The sequence below is a fragment of the Pan paniscus genome, chromosome 3, assembly GCF_029289425.2.
Source record: "Pan paniscus chromosome 3, NHGRI_mPanPan1-v2.0_pri, whole genome shotgun sequence".
Lineage (NCBI taxonomy): Eukaryota > Metazoa > Chordata > Mammalia > Primates > Hominidae > Pan > Pan paniscus.
Genome location: NC_073252.2, coordinates 89,645,070 through 89,658,352, shown reverse-complemented (window position 1 = coordinate 89,658,352; position 13,283 = coordinate 89,645,070). Strand labels below are relative to the sequence as shown.

The 13,283-nt window shown below is 40.4% G+C and overlaps 1 long non-coding RNA gene across 2 annotated transcripts; it reads right to left on the bottom strand.

Moving 5' to 3' along the window:
• Nucleotides 1-6,888: 6,888 nt before the first annotated feature.
• Nucleotides 6,889-12,703, bottom strand: LOC129397614 (uncharacterized). Of its 2 annotated transcripts, none has more exons than XR_008625182.2 (3): nucleotides 12,323-12,703; nucleotides 9,973-10,260; nucleotides 6,889-7,363 (listed from the first exon to the last, which is right to left on the bottom strand). It is a non-coding gene; the product is annotated as an uncharacterized LOC129397614 (long non-coding RNA). The 2 variants fall into 2 exon arrangements; XR_010111983.1 differs by having other exon boundaries at nucleotides 6,898-7,363; nucleotides 9,973-10,074.
• Between the last annotated feature and the right edge of the window lie 580 nt (nucleotides 12,704-13,283).

Below are 13,283 nucleotides of genomic sequence, written 5' to 3'. Positions count from 1 at the left end.
TCTTTCCATTTAAAAATGCCTCTGGGCCGTTGTGTTGCTACTCTTACTTTTCTATTGATGCTTAGGAAGAACACTCCCCCTTCTTATCAAAGCTAACTACTCTGCTTATGCACTTGATTTCATTTCTCCTCTCTTGTCTGAGTTTACCAAGTGCTTACTCTCCTGTTAGCAAGGATATAGTCTGCAATTGTCCCCTAGCTGTCTCTTCTTATTCAGAGTGACTGTTATATCCAGCATTCTGGGGAAAGTACTACTTTATGGCTGTTGTAAATCAAATAGCATGGTTATTATTTGGTATCTCTTTTCACTCTCAAAAATGTCCCAGTTTGGACAATAAGTGTATAAGGTCATTCTGCTGTAGGCTACAAATACACCTATGTCTTCCTTTGCCTCCAAAACAGTCAAATATGAAAATATATTTTCCTTTAATAATATTATCTTCTCTCTGTGCAATTTCTTATCCCATTCTTTTCAGTCTTTTAAATAACTCTTCTTTATCCTCTAACCCATAAATATAGACATTATCAAATCTGATACTCATCTTTTATTCTTTCCTTTCTCATTTCTCTTCTTTCATTTTACTAACTTCAGTATTTCAATCACTTCCTGTCTGCCTGTGAAACTCCAATATATTCCTCTATTTCCAAGCACCCCACTGAATCTTGGTCCTGCATTTTCAAGTCCTAGCTGTATATCTTCCCCTGTATTTCATTTGTGTTCTTTGAGCCCACATTAGATTTTTGTTTATTTAATGTATAATAATCAAATAGCCAGCTCCCTTGCCTCTAATGTCTTATTTCTCTCATTTAGCCTGCCTTCGCTGCCAGAATAATTTCTCAGAAACTCAGAATTTATAAAAAATAAACATCTCCAAAACCTCATCCTGAAATTCAAGATGCTTAATAATATTACCCAAACTGATTTTCAAACATTTCATTGTAGAATCACATCTGGTAGAAGATTTTATTCCTTGTGTTTGAACATACCTTGAACTGGTTTATTTTTAGCATAATCAAATATGTTTTGGAAAGGAGACAACTAGGAGAAGAGCTTTACAGATGTATATGATAAAATACTTGTGAATTATAAGAATTTTGTACCTAGGAAATATGTGAAATCAGGGACTTTGGACAGTGAAATGTCTTAGTAATATCCAGAGCTTTGAAAAAATGGGCACTATAATTCACAAGTTGTTGTGACAGCAGACAGAGTCCTTTGTAATGTTAAAAAATGTTAACATGCTGAGTTGTACATAAATGTTTTCTGACCAGCATGTTGAGAGATGTCTAGCTGGAAAGGTTAATCATACTTCTTGATATTTATGCATAACTTGATATAGTGAATACTCAACTCCTCAGTTGGCTTTCAGGATATTATAGTCTTCTTGTTTTTCATTTACCTCATTGGCCATTTCTTCCTAGTACATGTTATTAATGTTTCCTCCCACAGTATTTACTTCTTCATTCTCTACTTTTTTTCCCCCAAATTACTGCTCTAGATAATCTTACCAAGTCCAGTGGTTTAAAGGGAACCTGCATGGCAAATAATTAAAATTTACAGCTCTGACTTATCTCCTGATATCCAGAGCAATAGCATTAACTACTTCCTCAACATTTCCATTTGGATGTCTAAAAAGCTTCTCAAAATTAACAGATCCAAAAGATAAGTCTTAATTATATTGTATTTGCCAAATAAACACACAAACAAACAAAAAACCTTCTTAGTATAGTCTTACAGTTCAGTAAATGTTGCCACCTTTTTTTCAATTTTTTCAGACCAAAAGGTCAGGATTTGTTTTTAATTCCCTTCCTTCCTGCAGCTCCATATTACTTCCAGAAGAAAAATTCCTGAAAGAGCTACCTTCAATATATTAACCCAGACACCAAACAGTGCTACTATCTAGCTTAATCTACCAGTCTTTATCATCACTCTCTTCCTCATAGTAAGGTTAAGAGAGACTAGGTTTGGGGAAAAAAGAAATTTAATATAGTCACTATCAAGGCAATAAATACCTATGGTAAGGTTGCTGAATCCAAATATACTAGCTGGCCAGTCAATGTGGTCATAAGGATGGCTGTGCCATGACGCTATAAGTGCAGGGCAATTTCTGAGGACTACTATTTTATCTTTGTTCAAAGGTAGAAGATATTGGATTGTAAAGAATTGGGTGGATCTGAGTGAGAGATAAGATGTCTCTCCTAATCTTAAAGCTGAATGAGAAGTTTGAAGTCTCGTAACAGTGGTAACTATGCCAAATCAGTGTGGTAGACTGTCACCCAGGTGGTAATAAATTCCTGTCATGTGGAAGACCCAACAATTTAGGCATTTGAGGAAGTGGACACAAATCTCAGCCTAGAATATGAAAAAAAAATGGGCTATTTTGGTGATCTGGGACCCAGATGATGGTTTTAAGTTCTGGAGCTTTAGTATATGCCTGTAGGGACTTGGCAGAAGTAGATGTCGAAGTAAAATGAGAAGGGGTGGTATGTGCAAATGTGGAAGGATTTACGGTTTTCATAACCTCTGGCGAGCAGCAGAAGTTAAAACAGGAGCAATCCTTTTGCACGCAGAACACACTTTAATCCATAGGCACTTTTCCAGTACGACAGAAGAGAGGAACATTATTGGGAAATATGATTAGGTTTGCGTGTTATAATAAGCAGGTCTCCAACTCCATATTTCTTTGTGTAATTTGTATGGCAGCCTTACATTCTGACCTGGGCCTTGTGTTTTTCTTGCTGTATGTGTTATGCCCAGACCGTTAGTTCCCCAAAGAAGACCACCAGAGTCCAGAGTCAAAGTCAAGCGGCAAGGATCTTTACTACAAGTTCGAACCTGGTCCCTCCATTCCACAGCATACAAGAGGGCCCTGAACAATGCGAGTGTTTGCTTTTTATAGCCTGAAAGTTACAGGGGAACAAAGGAATTCTTTTGGTTCCCGCTCTTTCAGTAAAACTTTGAACGGCTGTCCCCTTATCGGAGACTTTCCTGGTGGTGTTTGTACTGGGCTCAGGAAGTTTGAGAGATATATGGCGATATGTGGTGGGATGGGAGGATGGGATGTGTTTGTACTGGGCTTGTTTGTTTTGAGCCCGGGGCTGAGGAATGTGCCTGGCTCCTTTCATATGGACTATAACTTATGAGGTTACTTACAGAGAGGCAAATGGTAAGTCTGCAAAATACCATTCTATGGGGTCATCTTTGGTGTCCTTTCCCTAGTGTATGTTCTTGACTTCACTTGGCTGTAAATATGTAGATTTATTTCTGGGTTCTCGATTTTGTTCTATTGGTCTACACATCTGTTTTAACACAAATACCATGCTAATTTGTTTACTATAGCTTTGTGGTATATTTTGAAGACATGTGATGTGATACCTCTAGCATTGCTATTTTTGCTCTTTGGGGTTTAATTGGCTTTTTGGGGTCTTTTGTGTTTCCACATAAATTTTAGAATTGCCTTTTTCTTCTATACCTGTGAAAAATGTTATTGGTAGATTTGTAAGGATTGCATTAAACCTGTAGACTGCTGTGGACAGTTAGATCATTTTAACAATATTACTGTTCTCAATTCACATGCATGAGAAGTCTTTCCATTCTTTTTGCCTTTTCAATTTCTTTCAAATTTTCTTCCTCAAGTCAAAGAAAATTTGACTTCCTCTTTTCCAATTTGTATGTGCTTTATTCTTTTTCTCTTGCCTAATTGCTTTGGCTAAGACTTCTAGTATATGCTGAATAAAAGTCGTGAAAGTGAGCATCCTTTTCTTGTTACATTTCTTAGAACAAAGGCTTTCACTATTTTATTATTCATTATGAGTTATATGTGGGTTTGTCATATTTGGCCTTTATTGTGTTGAGGTATGTTTCCTCTATGCCTAATTTGTTGACTGTTTTTATCATGAAGGGATGTTGAATTTATCAAATACTTTTTCCACATCTACTGAGATAATTACATGATTTTTATTCTTTATTTAATTGATACATTATATCACATTCATTGATTTGTATATATTGAACCATACTTACACCTTCATATGAATCCCACTTAATTATGGTGTGTTATCTTTTTTATGTGCTATTGGATTTGATTTGCTTGTGTTTTGTTGAGGATCTATGTTTATCAGGGATACTGTTCTGTAGTTTTGTTTTGTTGTTTCTTTGTCTGATTTTGGTATCAGGGTAATGCTGGCCTTGTAGATTAGGTTTGGGAAAACTCCCTCCTCCTCTTCAGTTTTTTTGGATACTTTAATAAGAATTGGTATTAGTTTTCATTTTAAAGTTTGATAGAATTCAGCAGTAAAGCCATCCAGTACTATGGTTTACTTTATTGGGGAACTTTTCATTACTCATTCAGTCTCATTACTGATTATTAATTTGCTCAAGTCTTCTATTTCTTTATGGTTCACTCTTGGTAAATTATGTGTGTCCAGGAATTTATCCATTTACTCTAGGCTTTCACATCTGTTTGGTGTACAGTTGTTTGTAATAGTCTCTAATTATCCTTTATATAGCTGTGGTGTCAGTTATTATATATCCTTTTTCTTTTCTGATTTTATTTATTTTGGTAATCTCTCTTTTTTTTTAATCTAGTTAATGGTTTATCACTTTTGTTTATCTTTCTAAAAAAAGCAACTTTTTGTTTCATTGATATCTTGTATTCTTTTTGTCTCTATTTCATTTAATTCTGCTCTGATCCTATTTCCTTCCTTCTACTAATTTTTGGTTTGGTTTGTTCTTGCTTATCTAGTTCCTTGAGGTACACCATTAGGTTTTTTTTTTTTATCTAAGATCTTTTATTTTTGAGACAGAATCTTGCTCTGTTGCCCGGGCTGGAGAGCAATGGTGCAATCACAGCTCCCTACAGCTTTTAAATCCTGAGCTTATGCCATACTTCTACCACAGCCTCCTCACAAGCTAGGACTATAGGAACACACCACCACAACACCATGCCCAACTAATATATATATATATATACACAAATAATTACGAGATGGGGGTTTCATTATATTGTCCAGGCTGGTCTCGAACTCTTGTCCTCAAGTGATCCTCCAATTTCAGCCTCCAAAAGCAGTGAGATTACAGGCAGGAACTGTACCTGGCCAAAACATGTCTACTTTTATGATGTAGGCATTTATTGCTATAACTTTCCTCCTTAGAACTTGCTGTTTTATGCCACTGGTTTTGATATGTTGTTTCCATTTAAATTTGTTTCAAGAAAATTTTTTAAATTTTTTGTTAATTTCTTTATAGACGTGTTGGTCATTTAGGGGCATGTTGTTTAATTTCAATGTATTTGCATGGTTTCTAAAGTTCCTTTTGTTATTGATTTCTAGTTTTAATTTATTGTGATCTAAAAAGATACTAAATATAATTCTGATGATTTTAAATGTGTCAAGACTTACAGTATGACCTAAAATATAGTCTCTCCTAAATAACATTCTATGTTCTGCTGAGAAGAATGTTAATTCTATAGCTGTTGGATAAAATGTTCTATGTTTGTTAAATCAATTTTTTCCATAGTGCAGTTTAGGTCCAGTGTTTCTGTGTTGATTTTTTTAATCTATATGTTTAGTGAAATGCTGTAAGTGGGATGTGAATGTCCACAATCATTGTTCTGTTAGGGTTTATCTTTCTCTTTAGTGCTAATGACATTTGCTATATCTGGGTGCTCCAGTGTTGCATACTTTTGGGTGTTGTTGGGTATTATTTATAGGTAGATTTAAAAAAATTCAGCCAGTCTATATCTTTTAATTTGAGAATTTATACCACTTATATTCAATTTTCTTATTGATAGGTTAGAACTTACTCTTGCCATTTTGTTAATTGTTTTCTGATTGGTATACCTTTTATTTCTTTCTTTCTTATTGTTCATCTCTGTGGTTTGGTGATTTTCTGTAGTGATAGTGTTTGATTCCTTTATCTTTCTCATTTTTTATCTGTTCTACTAGTGAATTTTATACTTTGAGCATTTTCATGATGCCAGATATGTCCTTTCTCTTCCAAATGAAGGATTCTCTTAAATGTTTCTTATAGAGTGAGTCAAGTGATGAATTCCCTTAGTTTTTGTTTGTCTGAAAAGTAATTTATCATTCCTTCATTACTTAAGTATAACTTTTCTTGGTATAGTATTATTAGATAACAATTATTTTCTTTCAACACAATAAATATACCATTTCATCCTTTCTTGGCCTGAAATATTTCTGCTGGGAAATCCATTTTTAGTGCTATGGTGATTCTCTTACATGTAACTTGACACTTTTCTCTTGCTGTTTTTAGAATTATCTTTTTGAGTCTTTGACTTTTGACCATAAAACTATAATGCACTTTGGTCAGCACCTTTTGGAGGTGACTATATTTGGGGATATTTAGGCCTCAAGTATCTAGATGCCTATATCTTCCCAAACTTGGGAAACTTGTAGCTCCAATTTCATTACATAGGTTTTCTATGCTCTTTTTCATCTTTTCTCCTTTTAGAATTAAGGAAATGTGAATATTGGTTCACTTAATATTTTCTCATATACTACATAGGCTTTTTGGTTTTATGTTTTTTTTCTGAGTTTGTTTCAAAAGACCTGTCTTCAAGTTCAGATATTATTTCATCTGCTTGACTAGTCTATTGTTGAAGCTTTAGATTGTGTTTTTATTTCATTCATTAAACTCTTCAGTGCAAGATTTCTTAAATATGGTCTCTCCTAAAGAATGGTAGAGGTTCCTGCAACCCCAAAACTGGAGACTCATCTTGATCCAAATTGCTAATCAGTGCATTGAAGTGAAATTTATAGCATTATACTCTCAACAGTCTCAAGATGCTAGCTGACCATGGACACAGCCCGTAGAACGCCCCACATGCTAGATAGCTAGTATGATAGCTGTCTCTTTGTTGAATTTTTTATGATAGCTATTTTCATGCGCGTCCGTGTGAAGAGACCACCAAACAGGCTTTGTGTGAGCAACATGGCTGTTTATTTCACCTGGGTGCAGGCGGGCTGAGTCCGAAAAGAGAGTCAGTGAAGGGAGATAAGGGTGGGGCCGTTTTATAGGATTTGGGTAGGTAAAGGAAAATTACAGTCAAAGGGGGTTTGTTCTCTGGCGGGCAGGAGTGGGGGGTCACAAGGTGCTCAGTGGGGGTGCTTTTTGAGCCAGGATGAGCCAGGAAAAGGACTTTCACAAGGTAATGTCATCACTTAAGGCAAGGACCTGCCATTTACACTTCTTTTGTGGTGGAATGTCATCAGTTAAGGTGGGGCAGGGCATATTCACTTCTTTTGTGATTCTTCAGATACTTCAGGCCATCTGGGCATATACATGCAGGTCACAGGGGATGCAATGGCTTGGCTTGGGCTCAGAGGCCTGACATTCCTGTCTTCTTATATTAATAAGAAAAATAAAACAAAATATTGTTGAAGTGTTGGGGCGGCGAAAATTTTTGGGGGTTGGTATGGAGAGAGAATGTGCGATGTTACTCAGGGCTGCTTCAAGCGGGATTAGGGGCGGCGTGGGAACCTAGAGTGGGAGAGATTAAGCTGAAGGGAGATCTTGTGGTAAGGGCTGATATTGTGGGGTTATTAGAAGAAACATTTGTCGTATAGAATGATTGGTGATGGCCTGGATACGGTTTTGTATGAATTGAAAAACTAAATGGAATAAGAGAAGGAGAAAAACAGGTATAAAAGGTAGATATCAGCTGTGATGGCTTGGAGAAACAGTGTAAACCAGCAGTGAAAACAAGAGCAGGACATGTATGAGTAGTTGAGAACGGTGAATAGGAGTATGACTGGACAAAAGATAGTAGGGATGACAAGTTTTTTTGGGGCATAGTCTAAGTTGGTCTGTTGTCGAATGAGACTGGGGCCTAATAAAAAGAAGCATCTATACAGGAGCTTAAATGAGCTGTACCTTGTAGCATTCTGAGGACAGGCCTGAATTCTGAGAAGCGAAAGTGGTAAAAGTATTGTCCAGTCCTTTTTAAGTTGGTGGCTGAGCTTGCTGAGGTGTATTTTTAAAAGACCTTTAGTCCGTTCTACTTTTCTTGAAGACGGAGGACCATAAGGGACATAAAGGTTTCACTGAATACTAAGAGCCTGAAAAACTGCTTGGCTGATTTGACTAATAAAGGCTCATCTGTTATCAGACTGTATTGAGGTGGGAAGGCTAAACTGAGGAATTTTGTCTGACAGAAGGGAAGAAATGACTGCAGTGGCCTTCTCAGACCCTGTAGGAAAGTCCTCTACCTATCAAGTGAAAGTATCTACCTAGACTAAGAGGTATTTTAGTTATCTGACTCAGGGCATGTTGAGTAAAGCTAATTTGCCAGTCCTGGGTGGGGCAAATCCTCGAGCTTGATGTGTAGGGAAGGGAGGGGGCCTGAATAATCCCTGAGGAGTAGTAGAATAGCAGATGGAACACTGAGAAGTGATTTCCTTGAGGATAGATTTCCACGATGGAAAGGAAATTAGAGGTTCTGAGAGGCGGGCTAGTGGCTTGTACTATAGTATAACCTGCCTTTGCTGGTGTGTGGTGATTAGGCCTGGTGGAACCACCATCAATACATCAGGTGTGATCAGGGTGAGGAACAGGGAAGAAGGAAATATGGGGAAATGGGGTGAATATCAGGTGGATCAGAGAGATACAGTCATGGGGGTCAGGTGTGGTATCAGGAATAATGTGGGAGGCCAGATTGAAGTCTGGGCCAGGAACAATGTAATTGTGGGACTTAAAGAGTGAGTACAGCTGAAGGAGCTGGGGAGCAGAAAGTATATGTGTCAGGTATGAGGAAGAAAATAGATTTTGGAAGTTATGAGAACTGTAGAGAGTGAGTTGAGCATAGTTTGTGATTTTGAGGGCCTCTAAAAGTATTAAAGCAGCAGCAGCTGCTGCACGCAGACATGAGGGCTAGGCTAAAACAGTAAGGTCAAGTTGTTTGGACAGAAAGGCTACAGGGTGTGGTCCTGGCTCTTGTGTAAGAATTCTGACCGCACTAACCATGCCTAGGAAGCAAAGGAGTTGTTGTTTTGTAGAAGGTGCTGGGGTTGAGAGACCAGTCAGACACGATTGGCAGGGAGAGCACGTGTGTTTTTATGAGAATTATGCTGAGATAGGTAACAGATGAGGAAGAAATTTCGGCTTGATTGAAGTAATGGGGGCTGTCTGTGAAGCTTTGCAGCAGTACAGCCTAGGTAATTTGCTGAGCTTGATGGGTGTCAGGGTCAGTCCAAGTGAAAGCGAAGAGAGGCTGGGATTAAGGGTGCAAAGGAATAGTAAAGAAAGCATGTTTGAGATCTGGAACAGAATAATGGGTTGTAGAGGCAGGTATGGAGGATAGGAGAGTATATGGGTTTGGCACCATGGGGTGGATAGGCAAAACAATTTGGTTGATAAGGCGCAGATCCTGAACTAACTTGTAAGGCTTGTCTGGTTTTAGGACAGGTAAAATGGGGGAATTGTAAGGAGAGTTTATAGGCTTTAAAAGGCCATGCTGTAGCAGGGGAGTGATAACAGGCTTTAATCTTTTTAAAGCATGCTGCGGGATGGGATATTGGTGTTGAGTGGGGTAAGGGTGATTAGGTTTTAATGAGATGGTAAGGGGTGCATGATCGGTTGCCAAGGAGGGAGTAGAGGTATCTTATACTTGTGGGTTAAGGTGGGGGGATATAAGAGGAGGATGCAAAGGAGGCTTTGGATTGGGAAGAAGGGAGGTAATGAGATACAGCTGTAGTCCAGGAATAGTCAGGGAAGCAGATAATTTAGTTAAAGTGTCTCAGCCTAATAAGGGAACTGGGCAGGTGGGGATAACTAAAAAGGAGTGCTTAAAAGAGTATTGTCTAAGTTGGCACCAGAGTTGGGGAGTTGTAAGAGGTTTAGAAGCCTGGCCGTCAATACCCACAACAGTTATGGAGGCAAGGGAAACAGGCCTTTAAAAAGAAGGTAATGTGGAGTGGGTAGCCTCTGTATTGATTAAGAAGGGGACGGACTTACCTTCCACTATGAGAATTACCGGAAGCTCGGCGTCCGTGATGGTCTAGGGGGCTTCCCAGGCGATCGGGCAGTGTCAGTCTTCAGCCGCTAAGCCGAGAAGATCTGGGAAGGAGTCAGTCAGAGAGCCTTGGGCCAGAGTTCCAGGGGCTCTGGGAGTGGCTGCCAGGTGAGTTGAACAGTCCGATTTTCAGTGGGGTCCCACAAAGATGGGACATGGCTTAGGAGGAATCCTGGGCTGCAGGCATTCCTTGGCCTGGTGGTCAGATTTCTGGCACTTGTAGCAAGCTCCTGGGGGAGGAGGTTCTGGAGGAATGCCTGGCCACTGCGGTTCAGGCGTTTGGAAGTTCTTGTGTGCTGGAGATGTGGCTGGGGTTTGTCTCACAGTGGAGGCAAGGAATTGCAACTTTTTTCTATTATTGTACACCTTGAAGGCGAGGTTAATTAAATCCTGTTGTGGGGTTTGAGGGCTGGAATTTAATTTTTGGAGTTTCATTTAATGTCGGGAGCAGATTGGGTAATAAAATGTATTTTGAGAATAAGACGGCCGTTTGACGTTTTAGGGTCTAGGGCTGTAAAGTGTCTCAGGGTTGCTGCCAAACAAGTCATGAACTGGGCTGGATTTTTATATTTGATGAAAAAGAGCCTAAACGCTATCTGATTTCAGATAAAGAAAAAGGAGCATTAACCTTGACTATGCCTTTATCTCCAGCCACTTTTTTAAGAGTAAATTGCTGGGCAGGAGGGGGAGGGCTAGTCATGGAACGAAACTGTAAGCCAGACCAGGTGTGAGGAGGGGAGGTGATAAAAAGATTATAGGGTGGAGGAGCAGAGCCTGAGGAAGAATTGGGATCTAGCTCGGCCTGGTGGGGAGCAGCCTGGGGAGGAAGGGAGAGGTCAGATGGGTCTGTAGAAAAGGAAGATTAGAAAGACTCAGAGACGCTTGGGGTTGGTACTGAGGGGACAGGAGGGAGGGAAAGAAGGAAGATTTGGGACGAGTTGCACTGGGTACAGAGACTAGGAAGGGACTGATGTGTAAAAGAATGCCTGGACATCAGGCACCTCAGACCGTTTGCCTATTTTATGACAAGAATTATTTAGATTTTGCAGGATGGAAAAATTCAAAGTGCCATTTTCTGGCTATTTGGAACTATTGTCGAGTTTGTATTGGGGTCAAGCAGCATTGCAGAAGAAAATAAGGCATTTAGGTTGTAGGTCAGGTGTGAGTTGAATTTGTTTTAAGTTTTTGAGAACACAGGCCAAGGGAGTAGTAGGAGGAATGGAGGGTTGAAGGTTGCCCATAGTGAAGGAAGCAAGCCTAGAGAAAAGAGAGAGTAGAGAAACGGAGGGAAGGGGTTTGGGGGTTCTTACCTTCCAGAAAAGTGGGAAAAGGGGTTGCGGCTCAGAGATAAGGGTCGGGGCATGGAAATAAGGGATGGGGTGCATAAATAAGGGGTCGGGGCACGGAAATAAGGGATTGGGGTGCAGAGATAAGAGGGGGTGTGGAAATAAGGGATTGAGGTGCAGAGATACGAGGTGGGGGTACTTGCCCCTCCTCTGGAAAAGCGGGACTTGCCGCTAATAATGAAGGAGAAGGGGTTGAGCGGTACTTGCCCCTCTCCCAGAAAAGCGGGACTTGCCGCTAAGGGTGAAGGAGAAGGGGTTGAGGCGTACTTGCTCCTCTCCCAGAAAAGCAGAGAAGGGGTAGAGACAAGGAGAGAAGGGGTTGGGGTACTGGCCCCTTCCCCAGAAAATCGGGACTTGCCGCTAAGGATGAAGGACCAAGGCAGGCGTCCCTGCGTGGTCTGACACCCTTGAAACATGGGTGTATAATCAAAGAGGCGTCCCTGCAAGGATTAAACACCAAGGGAAGGCTGCCTTCCCATTCCGTGACGAGCGCCGGAGTTTTGGGTCCACGGATAAAACGTGTCTCCTTTGTCTCTCCCAGAAAATGAAAGAAATTGAAATTAAGCCCTGTCCCCAGAAAAGCAGAGAAGGGGTAGAGACAAGGAGAAAAGGGGTTGAGGTACTTGCCCCTTCCCCAGAAAAGCGGGACTTGCCGCTAAGGGTGAAGGACCAAGGCAGGCGTCCCTGCGTGGTCTGACACCCTTGAAAGGTGGGTGTATAATCAGAGAGGCATCCCTGCAAGGATTGAACACCAAGGGAAGGCTGCCTTCCCAGTGTGACTGGCGCCAGCGTTTTGGGTCCACGGATAAAATGTGTCTCCTTTGTCTCTCCCAGAAAATGAAAGGAATTGAAATTAAGAGAAGGGAGAGATTGAAGAGTGGAAAGGAGAAAGTGGTTGAGGGACAGTGAGAGAGGTTGGGGAAGAGAGTAAGAAGAGGCCACTTACCTGATTTAAAATTGGTGAGATGTTCCTTGGGCTGGTGGGTCTGAGGACCTGAGGTAGTAGGTGGATCTTTCTCATGGAGCACAGAACAGGAGGACAGGGGATTGATCTCCCAAGGGAGGTCCCCCGATCCGAGTCAAGGCACCAAATTTCATGCGTGTCTGTGTGAAGAGACCACCAAACAGGCTTTGTGTGAGCAACATGGCTGTTTATTTCACCTGGGTGCAGGTGGGCTGAGTCCGAAAAGAGAGTCAGGGAAGGGAGATAAGGGTGGGGCCGTTTTATAGGATTTGGGTAGGTAAAGGAAAATTACAGTCAAAGGGGATTTATTCTCTGGCGGGCAGGAGTGGGGGTCACAAGGTGCTCAGTGGGGGTGCTTTTTGAGCCAGGATGAGCCAGGAAAAGGACTTTCACAAGGTAATGTCATCACTTAAGGCAAGTACTGGCCATTTACATTTCTTTTGTGGTGGAATGTCATCAGTTAAGGTGGGGCAGGGCATATTCACTTCTTTTGTGATTCTTCAGATACTTCAGGCCATCTGGGCATATACATGCAGGTCACAGGGGATGCAATGGCTTGGCTTGGGCTCAGAGGCCTGACAGCTATCTCTTTGTTGAATTTCTGATTTACATCATAAATAATTTTGCTGATTTATTTGTATTTTGTATCTCTGTTCTCTTATGTCTCACTGAGTTTTCTTAAAATCTTTACTTTGAATTCCTTTTCAGGATTATTTTTAGGTTTCCTTTTCTTTAAGGTCTGTTAGTGAAGAATTGTGTTTCATTGGAGGTGTCATGTTTCCTTGCTGTTTTACGTGTCCTGTGTTTCTACTTTGATATCTGTGCCTCTGGTTTAACAGTCACTTCTTTCCTTTCTTAGGAAAAATATTTTTTTCTGGAGATGCATTTATAGTGTCTGCAGGGCAGGGTGCTTTGGCTTTGTTTCTGGTGAGTGTGCTATTAT